The following is a 17155-nucleotide window of genomic DNA, read 5'->3' as shown; positions in this document are numbered from 1 at the left end:
CATGTCATGATCTGTTCCTTGAGCTTCCTCTCTAGCTGCACTCCCTCTCTGTCCAACCCTTTCTCGGGCTTCCACAATCTCCTTGGCATAAGTGCTGGGAAGGCAATTGCTAGGATACTCTGGACACAAATTTGCTAAGCATCTAGGAGTGTCACTTGTACACAGGTCTTCCTCACCTCTGCACTGCCTACTTCCCAAGGGGGAACCTGTTTGGTTTAGGACTGGGGCAAGGGACTGAGGTGCATATTTTACAAATCAAAGCAGACCTGGCCTCCAGGTTCTCCCAGAATCCCTCAGTCCCTACTGGCACACCCTGCTCCCAACCCTGAACTTTTCTAATTTTTTTCTTTTTTCTTTTTCTTTTTCTTTTCTTTTCTTCCTTTCTTCCTTTCTTTCTTTCTTTCTTTTTTTTCTTTTTTTGGAGCTGGGGACCGAACCCAGGGCCTTGTGCTTGCTAGGCAAGCGCTCTACCACTAAGCTAAATCCCCAACCCCAACCCTGAACTTTTCAACCAGGGGCTGGGGTGCCCTTTCCGCAGAGGCTCTTCCCCATATAATCCAGACATTTGGTCTCTCCCCTTTCTTCTCTCTCCTCATTTTCACTCCCTCTCCCTCTCCTTCCCTTCCCCCCACCCCAAGCCCCACTTGGTGACTTCCTTGACCTCAATTCTTAGGGCCAGTGAACTCACCCAAGAACAGCTTTTAATCTAGTCTAATCTGGCCTGAATGAGCTCATTTCACCAGCGAAAAAAATAACCTATCAGAACCCAGGTCTCTTAGGGTTCCCTAGAGTCACAGAACTTATGGAATGTCTCTATATATTAAGGGAATTTGTTGTGATGACTTAAGAGTCTGTAGTCCAAGTCCCCAACAATGGGCAGCTGTGAATGGGAAGAAGTCCAAGGATCTAGTAGTTTCTCAGTCTCACGAGGCTGGTCTTCTGTAGAATAGATTCCATGAAGGGGTTTGCAACCCCATAAGAACAGCATCAACCAACCAGAATCCCCACCCCACCCCCACCCCCAGAGCTCCCAGGGACTAAACCACCAACCAAAGAGTACACATGGAGGGACCCATGGCTCCCGCCGAATATGTAGCAGAGGATGGCCTCGGACCTCAATAGGAGGAAAAGCCCTTGTTCCTGTGAAGGCTCGAGATTTCCCAGTGTAGGGGAATACCAGGGTGGGAGGTGGGAGTAGGTGGGTGGATGGGGGAGGGAAACACCTTTACAGAAGCAAGGGGAGGGGAAACCAGGAAAGGGGATAACTCTTGAAATATAAATAAATAAAATATTCAATAAAAAGTTAAAAAAAAAGTAGGTTCCAACAGACGTGCTGGCAAGTAAATGTAAACAGGCAAAGAAGAGCGAATCTTCCTTCTTCCAATGTCCTTATGTGGGTCTCCAGCAGAAGGTGTGTCCCAGACTAAAGGTGTGTGCCACCATGCCTGGATCTGGGACTTGTTTTGTCTCAGGCTGACCTTGAACTTGGAGGTCTGCTTGCCTCAGTCTCCTGGGATTAAAGGCATGTACTACATTGCCTGGGCCTAAGCTTTTCATGACCACTATGCCTCAAGATCTCCAGGCCAAGATTCAGATCAGAAACTTGTGTCTTCCAGCCTCAAGACCTGGATCACAGGTGAGCCCTCCAGTTCTGGATTGTAGCTCATTCCAGATAGAGTCAAGTTGACAACCAGGAACAGCCATGACATTAGGTCTTTGTGCAATACCGAAGGAGAGGCTCCGGCTTTGCTTTCCCTGTACATAATGTCTTTGGCCCACTTCTCTGTTGTTCCCTCAGGCTCCGGCACAGAAATGGCAGCTCTGTGAACAGCCTGCTCTGATCCCAAGCAAGCTTCTGATCCCAGCAATGGAGACTGCTCCCTGGGAAACTCTGTATGTCTCCATGGAGACAGTAGGTAAGGACTGCAGACCCGGGCCTACCCATCAGTCCTGAACTGGCCACCTATGGTCCCTGTCCTAGGCCACAAGCCTTGTACACTTCAATCCCAGCACCAATGTCTGTCGCAGGGATATGATCAGCAGAGGGTCCAGGGCAGTGTTTTTCATTCGGGGTGGTGGTGGCAGCTCTTGCTTCCTCAAGGGCACAGCTGGTGATGTTGGCCCACATTTTCATTTTCCGAGGGGTGGAGTGGTACAGTCTTTAGTGGGTACCAACTAAAGTTGCTGCTTACCATTGTCCAGTATCAGGGTACCTCCAGATGCCAGCTGCTGGTAAAACCCTGTCACCCACAGTGCCACTCAGTGGGAATATGATAGGAACTACAGTGTGTGCTCTACAGGAATTCCAGTCCCAGAGTAGTTTCATTTAAAAGGAGCAAGGGAAATGTGAAATTACTTTTACCTTTTTCCCCTTCGAGACAGATCTCATGTAGTTCTGACTGGTCTCAAGGTCACTGTACAGCAGGGGATAACTCTAAATTTTTTTTTAAAAAAAGGTTTATTTATTATATATAAGTACACTGTAGCTGTCTGCAGATACACCAGAAGAGGGCGCCAGATCCCATTACAGATGGTTGTGACCCACCATGTGGTTGACTAGGATTTGAACTCAGGATCTCTAGAAGAGCAGTCAGTGCTCTTAACCACTAAGCCATCGGGACCTCTTGGCCTTGGGAAGGAGATGTCCCTATGTGCTGTGACAGAGGGCAGGCAGGTGGTCAGGCTGGAGCAGAGACATGGGGACTCTCCACAGGGTGACAGAGAATCGTGGGTGGTACCTGCTTGATAGTTCCTAGGAGACAGCCAGACTGGGATGGGGTGAGGAGTGTTCATGGGGGTCCTGGGAGAGAAGGCAACCTGAAGGTCACCAGGACTGAGGAGGTGAGGATCCTGTAAAGAGAGTCTGATGGGCTGCAGAGGTCAGAGGAAGAGGATGAAGAAGGTCTTCATGTTTATATTAATCTGTGACTCCTGGGATGGGTGGGTGACAAACAGCCCTTTCATGGGGTTTGCATATCAGATATTTACATTATGGTCCACATCAGTAACGAAATCAGTTATGAAGAATACTGAAATACTTTTATGGTTGGGGGTTCACCACAGCACGAAACTGTTAAAGGGCCGCAGCATTAGGAAGGTTCAGAATCACTGATATTAAGGGCTTCCCCTGAGAGCTGGGTCCGGGGTGGGAGGGGTCGGAGGATGGTTTTGAACTGCAGAGTCCTGCCCTGCGAACGGGCGCCCCTGCAATGCTGCTTGCTACCAAAAGGGGGCAGTGCACCCTCAGAAAATGATCCGGGTTCTCTTCAACTCTGTAACCAAGGTGAGCGCAGGGTTCTCACTTTAAATGCTCAGCGGACATTTCCTAAGCTTCAGGCCCTATGCTGAGATCTAGGTGAGCTACGCAAAGAGCTCCGGTCCTTGGAAGGATGTGTACCCAGGCACATGGGGACGCCACATCGGCAGTGAAGACTCGATCTGTGGGAAGCCCCAAGAAGTGTTTCCAAGCAGGAGTGGTGTGTGTGTGGGGAGGAGTGTCTTTCCTTTTCTCACGTGGTTAAAAACATATATTTATTAGTGAGAATGGAGCTCGATTCTATAATTTTAACCCTGCTAACCATCCATTTCTTTCCCACTGCTGACTGGTGTATATGTGGTTTTCTTTTTCCTTGTTTGAGAATCTCATCGTGCATCTAATGTGTTTTGATCAAGTCCGCCCGCATTCCCTCCCCTAAGATCACTTCCTTACCTACACATTATTCCTTCCCAATTGTGTGTGTGTGTGTGTGTGTGTGTGAGAGAGAGAGAGAGAGAGAGAGACAGAGAGAGAGAGACAGAGAGAGAGAGACAGAGAGACAGAGAGACAGAGAGACTCGTCGAGTCTGTTCGGTGCTGCTAGCAGAAGCCTGGAGGTAGGATCATGTACTGAAACACAGGTATCCTCTCCGGGGGCCATGCCATTAAATTTTTTTTTTTTAATCTTTTTTTTTTTTCCGGAGCTGAGGACCGAACCCAGGGCCTTGCGCTTGCTAGGCAAGCACTCTACCACTGAGCTAAATCCCCAATCCCTGCCATTAAATTTAGAAAACCAATCTCCCTCCCCCTCAGCCATTGATTGACAAGAGCTCCCCAGGTAGGGGTGGGGCTTAGTGATCACCTTCCCCCTCCATAGTGGGATTTTGATTGCCTTGATCTTAGCAGGTCCCGTGCATGTAGTCACAGCCTAAGTTCTAAAAAAGCCCACTCCACAAGACAGACCCCATGCCTGGCACCATTATGAGGGCCAAGGATCTGTGACTAGAGAGGTCAGAGGCCCTCAAGGAGAACCTCTCACTATTGTTCTGTTAAATCAATGGTTTTTAACCTTCCTAGTGCTGCAGCTCTTTCCTAGTTCCTTGAATTAGGAACTTCTCACATTGTGCGGATCCCCAACCATAGAATTATTTTCGTTGCTACTTCATAACTGCAATTTGGGCTACTGTTATGAATCATAATACAAATACCCATGCTTTCTGATGGTCTTGGGTGACTCCTGTGAAAGGCTCATTTGACCCTTGAAGGGGTTCCAGTGCACAGGCTGAAAATCATTGTTTTAAATGACATAGTATTAACTGACTGCCCATGACATCACTATACTCGCGGGTTAGGGCATCCTTCAGCCCTCATCTGGGAAGCTTCTTTTTGCGGTAAATGGCAGTGAACACAGAGATCCGCAGCTGGCCAGTGTGAGGAACTAAGGAATTGTGGAGTGTTGCAGTAAAATTAAAAAAAGGTTTCTTATCCCCGCACTAGATCCGGCACTGTAGGGCTATATGACATCTGTTAGGTATTTTCATTTCAGTCAGCAAAGCGTCTCACCCGCTCTGCTCCATCCCTCATTACACTGCCGATGGCTTCTCTCTGAGCCTAGCAACAATCTCTCTACCCATTTAGTTCCCGAAGCAGGTTGCCAACATGCCAGAAATATACATCCCAATTTCATGGCCGGCCCAGTGTCCTCCACCACACACTCTCTCAATTAAATCGCCACATGAAAGAACACACAACCTCTGATCCAATTGATAAGATATAATTTGCTCATCTAGACATACAAAGTCCTATACACATCCATCCCTTAAGAATAATCATAACAGGGGTTGGGGGTTTAGCTCAGTGGTAGAGCGCTTGCCTAGCAAGCACAAGGCCCTGGGTTCGGTCCCCAGCTCCGAAAAAAAGAAAAAAAAAAAAGAAAAAAGGAAGAATAATCGTAACAACCTATGGATGTACAGAGAGAGGAATCTTAACATCAGCTGCCATGTTCCCTCGGCTGCCCTCTCTCTCCTCTAGTTTTCTCCTCCTCTAAAACTTTTCTCCTGCCCATCCTTCCTTCTCGTCCAATGACAGGCCTCGTTCTATCCTGTACCTGCCTTCACCTGCATAATGACATCATCCTATAGTGGAGTGCCTAGCCCTACATGGGGCATCTGTACCGTATTCCCTCCTCTCAAGACTCAGGGATCACAGTGGAAGATGGGGCAAAAATATTCTAAGGGGCAGGGATAGGAGGACTTCAAGCAAGCAGTGTTTTCCAGACACCAACAAGGCAGCTGCACTGGTGAGCTGTTCATAAAGGTCACTAGGTTGCCAGTTACAGGGGAGGGGCATGGCGAAGGAGACCTGAGGAGGTGGACCCGGTCTGTGTGCCCAGGCCCCAGTGGTACATCAGCATCATAACTCTCGTGTGTGTGTACATGTGTACGTGTGCATGTTTTGAGACGGGGTTTCTCTGTGCAGCCCTGAATATCCTGGAACTTGATCTGTAGACCAGGATGGCCTTTAATTCAAGAGCTCAGCCTGCCTCTGCCTCCTGAGTGCTGGGTTAAAGGTGTGCACCACCACTTCCTGGCTACAACACAACTCTTGAATGTAAGGCTGGGGGATGATTGAGGATCAGCGGGGTGGACTATCGCAAGAGCCAGAGAAACAGGAAGTTTGATGTGAGATTGTGTCTCCTAGAAATGTGAGAGAAGTTACGGCCATGAGGTCTTATTAACATGACTGCCTAAACATGTCCTGAACAAGATTGACACCAATACACACGCTAACATAGAAGGGGAAAACTCACAGGGCTCAAGCGGATAAGAAACTACAGACGACCAAGGAATGCTGAGAGCAGGAGAAATCGTGTTCCCCCGGGAAGAGCACAGCAGCTGGTCACCCAAAGCCAAATGGTCCACTCTGATGACGTACGCATACATGCTCTACAGGCTGAGCAGGTTGTATTTATATATTTAGGAATGTGTGACCCTTAGCCGGTCCCTTTATTTCTCTGAGTGTAGACTAACTCTACCTCGATCAGATAGAGCCATATTAAAAGGAAACCCTGTGGTTGGGGATTTAGCTCAGTGGTAGAGCGCTTGCCTAGCAACCGCAAGGCCCTGGGTTCGGTCCCCAGCTCCGAAAAAAAGAAAAAGAAAAAAAAAATTAAAAAAAAAAAAAGGAAACCCTGTACACATGTAAGGGTAGGAGGCGCTCTAGGTAGCACCAAGTATTCAGAAAGCAGGGCTCCAGAAGACTGTAAGCTTGTTAGTGTGTATGTGCGTGTATGTATATATGTGTGTGTATATGTTAGAGTGTATGTATACGAGCATATGTGTATATGTGTGCATGTGTGTGTGTGTATATATGAATGAGTATGTATGTATGTGTGTATATATGTATGTGTGTATATGTGCATGTGTGCGATGTGTGTACATGTGTATGAATGTATGTGTATGTGAATGTGTATGTGTATATGTGTATGAGTATGTATGTGTATATGTGTATATGTGCACATGTGTATGTGAATGTGTGTATGTACATGTGTGAGTGGATATGTGTGTATATGTATATGAATGTATATGTGAGTATGTGTATATATGAGTGTGTATATGTGTATATATGTATGTGTGTATATGTGTATGTGCATGTGTGCGAGTGTGTATATGTTTATGAATGTTTATGTGTGTATGTGCACATGTGTATGTGAATGTGTGTAGGTATATGCATGTGAGTGTATATGTGTGTATGTGTGCCATGCTGACCCTTGCACACTCTCAGAGGTCAGAAGAGGGCAAAAGGTACTCTTCTTTATCAGTCTTTACCTTCTTCCCTTGAGTTACAGCCACATACCAACCATGCCCAGATTTTTACCTGGGTCTGGGGATCTGAACTCTAGGTCCTTATGTTTGCAAAGCAAGCAAGCTATCTTCCCCCTAAGCCGTTTCTCAGCCCCAGTATAAATATCAACTCCTGCTCCATTGCTGGTTTGCTGTGTAGCCTAAAGTCTCTGGGCCTCATAAAACCATAGTGATAAATGATGCTCTGTGCTTTGCTGTCAACTCCCAGCAACAAGGGGAAGCGAGAGGCAGATGCTCTCTACACCCTCACAGAAAGGCCATCCATAAACTAAAGCGTTATTAACTGCGCCCACTGACTATACTGTGACGCTGCCTTGAAGTTGGGTGGGGGAGCTGCATAGCTTGGGCAGGGCTTCCTCCAGGCTCCTGTGTACTTTCCTGGCATTGCCAGCCTCTAATTAGCTCCTCCACGGTCCGCTCAGGAGGTGGGCAGGAGGGCAGGTGAGAGCGAAGCTTCGGGAGGGGTGGGTGGGGCTGGGAACAGAACATTTCTCTGGTTCCCAGGGTCCATGTCTGCCTCTGTCCTCATTGGGGCAGCTGGATTTCCCTTTCTGGTGGTCAGTTCCCTCTGACAGAATGTATCGTGGCACAGTGGGCAGTGTGACTTAGATTGCTAGCTCGTCCTCTGTCACGGGAAGGACACTGCTTGTTCCTTTGGGTCTGTGCGTCTTGTTTGTGGCCAGGTCTTGTGGGGCCAGCAACTGTCATGGACACAGTTACTAGAGTCTGTTTCTCACTTGTGTGTGGCTTGGCAGCTGACCCAGGGCTGACCCCAGCTGTAGGGAGCTGCTTAGGCACAGCATGGGGTGGTGATATTGTCCCACTGTCTCCTGTAGGCCCTGTTGGGTTCAAGACAGCCCTCAGCTGCACAGGCAGGCTGGAGTAGCCTCGGGATGACTGTCCTGTCCTGTGGATGGGGCCAGCGGCTGTCACTTTCCACTCGTGCTGAAGCTCGTGGGGACTCTCCCCATTCCGACTCTCCCTCTACCCACGACTGCCTCCTCTATAGACGACTGTTCTCATTCTGTCTTCCCTTTACCACAAGCCCTATTTTTAACTTTCAGCCTGGGGGGAGGGAAGGACGATGGGCGGGTGATGGGTGGGCGCATTCCCCTTCTCCCTGCCTGTCCTCTTCCCTCTTCAGCCCCACTAGTGTCCTTACCCATCGCCAATGTCCCAACCTCCCCAGGCTCCTCCTTGTCTCCGGCTCTCCCTTCTCCCTGGCTCATTCTACCCTGCTGCTCTCCAAAGGTGCCCTCCAGGGATATCCCTGTGCAATGTCCCTCCCTTCCTCTAGGTGGCAGCAGTTGTTCACGGTGCCCCTCCCACCCCCCATCTCTCCACCACTAGTGACTATTTCAGTGACTGTAGCAGCCATTGGCAGCCACTCCCTCCTTCTGGAGCCTGACTGTTCCATGGTGTCCATGCCTCTGAGTTCCTCAGGCCTCTTACATCCGCTCCACTCACTGTTGGCGTCAGCTGGTGGCTTGGAAGCAGTGGCATGTCTGTCTGCCACCACTGAGGCTTTCCTGCTCTCCACAGGTTACCAGCCCTGTTTTTCCATGGGTTGCACCAACAGTGGTGTCAGAGGTGTGTGTGTATCTAGGCCTACTTGGGCTGAGCCCAGCTTTGGCTTCTGTCGCATAGTAATGGGTCTGCCCTTGCTGGATGCTGCCCTTTGCCTGGTATTTTGGCCACAACACAGAGCACCAGGTTAAGGACCAAGGAAGAATACAGAGCCAGTGATGAGAAGTCAGTTCCAAAGACTGCCTTGAGCCCCTGTCCCCAGCAGTCCCCGAACTGATGCTCTCCTCTAAAGTCAACTAAACATTTCAATTGTCACTTCAAAAAGTACTTATTTTATGTGTGTGAATGGTGGCCCCCGTGTATGTGTGTGCACCATGTGCACGCCTGGTACCTGTGGAAGCCAGAAGAAGGTATTGGATCCCTTGGAACTAGAGTTATGGATAGTTGCAAGCTGCCATGTGGTTGCTGGGAACTGAACTCAGGACCTCTGGAAGAGCAGTCAGTGCTCTTAACCACTGAGCCATCTCTCCAGCCCCTCACTTTAGTTGTCTGCTTTCTGACAGGTACCAGGGGCCCAGTCTGGCTTCCACCCACCCACCCTCCTCTGTGTTTTCTCCCTCAGCTCAGGACTTCAGACCTGTGCTGCCATACACCCCACACCCCAGAGACTGTGGTGGCTCTCAGTACACAGTATGAAGTTCCAGAGAGGTGACTTGGTCAGCGAAGGGTTTACCAGCACAACCATGAGGACCTGAGTTCGATTCCTAGAACCCACATTTGAAAACAGATGCCTGGAGTCTCTGGCTTGCACCTGTAACCCCAGAGCAGGGCGGGCTTTGCTGTCTGACCAGCTTAGATGAATGGCAGGCTCAAAGTTTAGTCAAAACCTTGCCTCAAAAACTAATGCATAGATTGACTGAAGAAGACACTCAGCACTGGCCTACCACACACATACCCCACACATATCATACACACACACACTACACCACTCCCAAATACACACACACACCATTCACATACACTAGAAGCAAAACACATACTCACACCACAGATGCACAACTCACACACACACACACACATCATATACACACACTACAAACACACACACATACCACACACATACACCAGAAACACAACACAATTATACCACAAACACACACCCCAAACACACACACACACACACACACACACACACACCATACACATACACCAGAAACACAACACATACTTACACCACAGGTGCACACTATACACATACACATACACACACACATACACACACACACTATAAACACATACATACCATACACAAACACACATACCATACATATATACCACAAACACATATCATATACACACACACTACAAACACACACATCATACACACACACCATACACACACAGTACCACACACATATCATACACACATACCATACACATCCACCACAAATACACATCATATACACATACCACACCTCCCACATCATACATACACACATACCACAAACACACACCATACACAAACATACATACCACAACCACACACACTACAAACATAAAGACACCATATATATACATACCACAAACATACACAGACGCTACTCTCTCTCTCTCTCTCTTTTATCCTTTGTCTTCCTCAACTTTCTGATGTAGGGTTATTGTCCTCCTCATCAGATTCATCCATCCATCCATCTTTCCATCTCTCTGTCCATCTATCTGCCTATTTATCAATCCATCTGCCCACTTACCCATCCATCCATCCATCCACCCACCCATCCACCCACCCACCCACCCATCCATCCATCCATCCATCCATCCATCATCCATCCATCCATCCATCATCCATCCATCCACCCATCATCATCCATCCATCCATCCACCCACCCATCCATCCATCCATCCATCCATCCATCCATCCATCCATCCATCCATCCATCTGTGGCTTCCTCCTAACAACGAGGTTAACAACAGTCTGTTTATTGAGTACCTACTTGGCTCTAATTAATGTTCTAATTGATGTCCATATATTAACTCACACTAAAACAAATCAATGCAGGCTTAAGTAACTTGAGTTACACAGAGAGTCAGATGTACACTGCTCAAGCCACAGGCCTGGGAGTCAACCTGGCTTGCTCTTTCTGACCCACTTGTCATGACATCCGGCTGACTTGGCTGCCACAGTCATTCAGAATCTGACCGGTTTCTCTGACCTCACCCAGGACACCTTTCTGAGCTTGCAGCAGTGGCCTCTAGTTTCTGTGATGCATGCTCCTGAACCAGCATCCTCAACCCCTGACCTGGTGGCTGACCCCTTCCCAGAGTTGGACCTGGTTGAGAATAGGTCTACAGAGCGGGGCTGAGGCTCCACCATCTTGTCTTTTACCATCATTACCTAGGTGAGCCAGCTGAGACCATGTGCCGGCTAACTGTTGACAAGAGAGCCCTGGGGACCAGCTTGGAATGTCTCAAAGCCTTAAGCACACTTGAATGGAATTGGCTTATGCCTTTCAGAAATGTTCCCAGGTCCCCTGAGAGCCTCTAGACATGGCCGCTTGTTCACTAAGTCCTGTCCCAGGGGAAGGCATCTTGGGAAGGCTCTGCAGGTGGCTTGTGGCTTCCAGGACCCCAGGTGTCTTGCAGTCTCAGTGGCAAGTGACTTGGAGGCTGTTGACCATCCCCTCAGCTCCCTGGGTGTCTCTCAGAGAGCAAGCATCCTTAGCACTCTGAGTTCACAGCTGGAAAGGACATTTACTGCTGCTACTCCTGTTTTCCAGGCAGGAACCACAGAGAGCTCTTGGTTGTGACTGCTCTGGGAGGCATAGCCTGCAGGTTGGTGGTGGTTGTAGCCGCTCTCACTGTTTTAAGGCCCCTCAAGAAGTTCCCCTTTAGGTTCCCAAGAGTGACCAACCTAGAGAGCCACATATGGTTCTGGATTCTGAGTTTGTTGTGACCCAGAGCTTCCCTCAGTCCCTCAGTTGTCAGGTGTCTTGATAGCTGCTCCCCTCTCCCTCTCCTGCCGCCCCCCAAACCCCGAATATCAACACAGAGCTGTGAATCTTTCTCTTCCTGGGGCCCCACCCTGCCTAGGCCCACGGACACTGAAGAGAGACCTGGCAGGATTCTCTGGTAGTTGCTTTTCCAGCAGATGGGACACATTGATGTCTCACCCGTCCCGTGAGATGTACTAGAAGCAGGCATCAGAGCCAGGGAGGCCACGACTCAGGCCTGTGGCAAGGCCTTTCTCAGCTTTCTCCATACTGATGGGTATACCTTGTGGCCACTGTCCCTCTCAGAGCCTCGAACCGAGAGGGGGATCCAGATATCTGAAGTCGTTTCAAGTTCCGCTACAGGGTAAATGACTGACAGCAGAGCCATTCTTGCAGCCACATGTGGGAAATAGGAAGAAAGGGGAAAGGAAAGTGGGAGGACGCCCACCCTGCCTCTGCACTGTCCCTCACTAACCTCCTCCATCTATCTCTTCGGCCACTCCTTCCTGTCCCTCCTGTTCTGCACACAGCTCTTAATTTGGTCTTCCGCCCAGCATGGTGTGCAGTAAACCGCTGGCCCTCAGCCAGGTTTGCATGGAGTTTTATGAATTTCATTAAGCAGGTCCCCCACCCCTCACCTGTGTGAAGGGCTGGGCTGAGTATCCACAGGGCAGCTGGTTGGCATTAAAGACCCCAGGAGGCCCTGCTGCTTCCAGGGCAGCCTGTTTAAGGACCTTTGACCCTAGTGACCTTTATCTCCATCCTTCTTGGATTCTACAGGGGCTCTGTCACAGCTCACAGTGATGTCTCAATCACAGCCCAGCACCTCTGCCAGGGACAGAGAACCTTGGCGATGCGGACGGAGTCTGCTGCCCTCCTGCCCCAGCCTAGGTTAGCTGCCTTTCCCCCATAGGTGCCCCCTCCTGCTCTGCCAGAGCCATTTCTCAAGTCCCCTCTGATGGAGGCCTGTGCCGCCCCTGTCTGCATCTAACTTTGGCAGCTTAGGTCCCTGGAGGAGGCGGGAGTGACTTTAGGTGACCTCTGAACTCCTACCCAACCTCTGACCCAGGAGTGCTAGCTTGTGAGATAAAAGTTGGCTGCTGCCCTGGTTTGGCCTCAGGGCTACCTGACCCCAGCCTCAACTGCTGTGGCATATGCGGTAGTTTGAATAAGAATGGCCCTCATAGGCACCTATATTTGACTGCTTAGGCACTGTTTAGAAGGATTAGGAGGTGTGGCCTTGTTGGAGGAAGTGTGTCACTGGGGGGGTGGGCTTTGAGGTTTCAAAAACTGGTGCTAGACCCAGTCTCTCTCTCTCTCTCTCTCTCTTTCCGACACCTCTCTTTTCCTCCCTGCCCCTGTTGCCTGTGGATCTGGGTGTAGAACTCTCATCTACTCCTCTAGCACCATGTCTGCCTGGATGTTACCATGCTGCCCACCATGACAATGGATTAAATCTCTTAACCTGTAAGCCAGCCCCAGTTAAATGCTTCCCTTTATAAAAGTTGCCATGGTCACAGTGGCTGAACACTGATTAAGACAGGTCATCTCTATGGATGTGAGTTCAGAGGGCTGGGGACCCACTTAGGATGCCTTGTCTTCTGGCTTTAGGCTGTCTGCATTTCCATAGAGAGACTCTGGGGCCACTAATGGGTAGGGCAACCTTTTCACATCATGGGGCATCTAGTCTGCAAGACAGGGAGTGTCACCTCCCACGTTCCCTTAGAGAAGGGCACCAGCTCCATGAGGATATGTGACAGGGCCCTGGTCACCACGCTAGGCATAGCTTGGTTTGAGTTCAGCCAGTCCCAGGAGGGGTGCTCGTGTTGGGTCTTCCCTGGGACCCCTCTGCTGCCTCTGTATCTGCCTCTCCCCAGAACTCAAAAGAAAGGTTGCCAGGGGGACAGGAGGACCCCAGGGATGGAGGTGCAGTGGGCGGTACTTGGCTGGATCTGTGGATAGAAAGATGTTGAGCTCCTGGAATAGACTATTTTTTCCACAGGGAGGAGGAAGTCTGGGTATGGGAGGAGGGCTGCAGAGTGGCTTCTTTTGGATAGAAGACATGTATGCCTGGGTAACTCAGAGCCTTAGCATTGCTGACAAGATCTAGAAGCCCATTGGCCAGATGAGAGCAAAGTGACTTGGTTGGCATGAGTCTCCCTGGGGGACTCTCCCCTGGGCCCTGCTGACTCTCCCATACTGCCCCCATGACTGGCTAATCTCTGTTGGGGCAGGGAGGGGCAGAGCCCGGAGTAGGGAGGGGCCCCAGAAGTCTATGTTGTCCTTAGTTCACAGCCTCAGTTTAGCATCTGAATGTACGTCTGGTGGCCCCCAGCAGCCCTATCTCCTTCTGAGGCAATGGCCTCTTCTTCCGTCCTCTGGTTGTCCCTAACTCAGTCTGTTGGATCCCTGCTTTCTTCTCTCTCCTGTCTCTGTCCTCTGGGTTTCAGATCTGGTCACCTAGGTTCATCCACCTGCTAGTGATCCACTTCCGGTCCCCAGGACCCACAGGGCAGGGGAATCTATATGCTGGATGACTGAGCTGGACTCAGTCTGTCTGGCCTCTCTGATAGTCTTTGCCTCGGGAACAGGAGCAGTACTTGGCGGTGAAGGTGACTGAGGGCTTCTTATGACTGCCAGGATCCAGGTTTGCTCCTGCCCAGTGGTCCCCTTGTTCTGCCTAATACATTTTCCTTTCCATGTGATTTCCTACCCCCGGCGTGCTGGGGATATTCATACAGCCAGTCACAGATTGGATCTGGCCTTAGTGTGTTCCTCTGTAAAATGGGAGAACAAGGCTTCTGTGTAAGCCCTCAGTGAAGAACGCACAGGACAATGGGGCCTTTTGGTTTTGTTGAACAAGCCACTCAGGCTTGGGATGGGATGGGGATCCATTCTAGATGATTCCTTCACAGGTCACATGACATAGAACTCTCCCTGCTTCTTTTTTTTTTTTTTTTTTTGGAGCTGGGGACCGAACCCAGGGCCTTGTGCTTGCTAGGCAAGTGCTCTACCACTGAGCTAAATCCCCAACCCCCAGCTGAGCCCTTTCTATATAGTGGGAAGCCTCCCTACCCACCACACATCCCCACCCTCTGCAGAGCAGCTGAGTAACTGTCTAATCTTTCTGGCCTTGCCTATTCTAGTTTCTATCTGTGCCAAAGGGATTAAAAAATTAATTACTTTTCATTTTCGTGTATGAATTTCTGCCTGCACGTGTGCCTGTGTACCATGTGCATGCAGCGCCTGCAGGGCCACAAGAGGGCAGCAGATCCCCTGGAATGGGCAGGAACGACAGCCGTGTGTGACCTGCCTCATGGGTGCTGCCCAGCAAACCCTGGCGGTTTCTCTGCCACAGCAGCAAGTATGTTTAACTGCTGAGCCATCTCCCCAGCCCCCGAAGAGAGGCTTTAGAAACCCGTTTCATTGGCACGAAAATGTTTAAAAAGTCCTCAGAGCTGATGTAGAGACCTCAGCTGGTTTTCACAGGTTATAGAACCAGTAGGGATCAAGGTGGTGGCTCAACCACAATAGCCTAGAAAACTTCCTCATGCCCAGCCAGAAGTCTCTTCCCCACTAATTAGACTGGAATCACAGAATCAATTACATCTGCCTGGGAACGACCCACTTGAGACACCGAGTATATTCTCCCTCGTTCCCGCCAGCTTCCTTCCCTCCAGTGTTACCTGAGACTCATCTCCAGAGCTGCACAGTCCTCTGTTCTTCTTCATGGTATTTGCCGGAAGACTGTGTTACTGTAAAAATTAAAAAGGAACACGTTTTCTATCAGTTCTGGAGAGCCGGATCCACTTGCTCCGGCTGCTACTCTGCCACAGAGCCTGCAAGCCGCCCACTCCTGGCTGTCTTCCTTTTAGCAGCTCTCTCCATGAGGTCCCCTAGGCAGTAGTTACCACACCTGACACACACACACACACACACACACACACGCACGCACGCACGCACACACACACGTGCGCACTCTAAGTGTCGATTATTACTGCCTTGTGGCTTTGCAGGTAGTTGAGATGGTTAACTCTCTCTCTGTCTCTCGTCTGTCTCTGTCTCAGTCTCTCTCTGCGTGTCTCTGTCTATCCCTAGATGGCTACAGTGATGTATCAGAAGGTGACTTTTAACTTCTGATTCCCCGACCTCACCTCTCAAGTGCTGGAGGCATGGGTCACCAAACCCAGTTCATGGCCCTGGAACCCAGAGCTTTGGGCATACAAGACTAGCGCTCTCCCAACCGAGAACACCCTTAGCCCCAGCCCCTCTGTATTCTGGATTTGAGGCATTTACTGGAATTTTTGGCTCTGTGCCTGATATATATTGTTTCTTTTTTCTTGTCTGTCTGTCCCTCATGCCTTTTGCTGAAGCCCTGGTTGGTCTGAAATTTGCTATGTAGAAATGAGGTCAGCCACCAACTGCTTGGGAATCCTCCTGCCTCAACATAGCTAAGATGTGCTTTTCTTTCTTTCAAAAGATCTACACACCAGAAGAGGGCATCAGATCTCATTACAGATGGTTGTGAGCTACCATGTGGTTGCTGAAATTTGAACTCAGGACCTCTGGAAGAGCAGTCATCATCTCTCCAGTCCTAAAATGTGCTTTTCAATCCCTATTTCCCTCTCTCAGGTTCTGAGCCTTGCCTGGGAGCTCCTGGGCTCCGACTACGGAATGACTTTGCTCAGGCAGACCTTTGTAGGAGGCCCACGGAGAGGTGAGGCGCTCTGGAGCGGAAGCACATGCAGTCCAGGAAGATGATATAGGACAGTGATCTTGAAGAGATGGCTACTAGCAGCATAAGTGTTCCTAAGAGAAAGAAATCCTCACTTAAGGAGGAAATGGCCAGTGAACCGGAAGAGGCAAGCCCCACCACCTCTAAGAAGAAAAGGAAATTTTCTGAGGAGCCTGAAGCTACACAAAGAGCAGCACAAAAAAAAAAAAAAAAAAAAAAAAAAAAAAAAAAAAAAGGGAAAGCCCCAGAAGGCGCAGGAGGAGGACTAGAACGGACCTGCTTGGTGGGAGGGGCATACCTTAAGGTGGCAGCTCCTGCCCATGATAAACCCCGATAAAAACACAAAACTAGAAAAAAAAAGATGATATATATGCCTGGCACAGCCCTGGGTTCGGTCCTGACCGGTCTGCAGTGAGATATGTGCTCTCAGGAAAACCCTATTCCCGGTGCCTCAGTTTCCCTTCTGTGAAATTGGAGAACGAAGCCTCCTTCCCCTTCATCTCACTAGGCAGACATAAAAGTAAAGGAAGGCTAGGTTTACTATTGGTATTCTGTCTCAGCTCCACCCCCATGGCTACCTGGCAACAGCCAGGTATGCTCCGCCCCACAGTTGCCTGGCAACAGCCAGCTGTGCCTGCCTATAAAGGGGGCTGCTTGGCCCCTCCTCTCCCTTTTACTTCTCTCTTGCTTTCTCGGCTCTCTTTGTCCCGGTCCCTTCTCCTCCCATCCCTCCCCTTTCCCCCCACGTGCCCATGGCCGCCTTTTCCTCTCCTCTCCTCTTCTCTCAT

General features: G+C 49.8%; 1 long non-coding RNA gene across 1 annotated transcript; it reads right to left on the bottom strand.

The window, feature by feature from the left end:
- Positions 1–10606: 10606 nt before the first annotated feature.
- Positions 10607–16939, bottom strand: LOC102555785 (uncharacterized). Its single transcript, XR_015646015.1, has 4 exons — positions 16666–16939; positions 16327–16441; positions 15319–15387; positions 10607–12021 (listed from the first exon to the last, which is right to left on the bottom strand). It is a non-coding gene; the product is annotated as an uncharacterized LOC102555785 (long non-coding RNA).
- Positions 16940–17155: the final 216 nt, after the last annotated feature.

Source organism: Rattus norvegicus, chromosome 20, assembly GCF_021556685.1.
Source record: "Rattus norvegicus strain SHRSP/BbbUtx chromosome 20, alternate assembly SHRSP_T2T, whole genome shotgun sequence".
In the NCBI taxonomy this organism is placed as follows: domain Eukaryota; kingdom Metazoa; phylum Chordata; class Mammalia; order Rodentia; family Muridae; genus Rattus; species Rattus norvegicus.
Note: the sequence above shows the minus strand (reverse complement) of the source record. Positions and strands in the feature narration are given on the sequence as shown.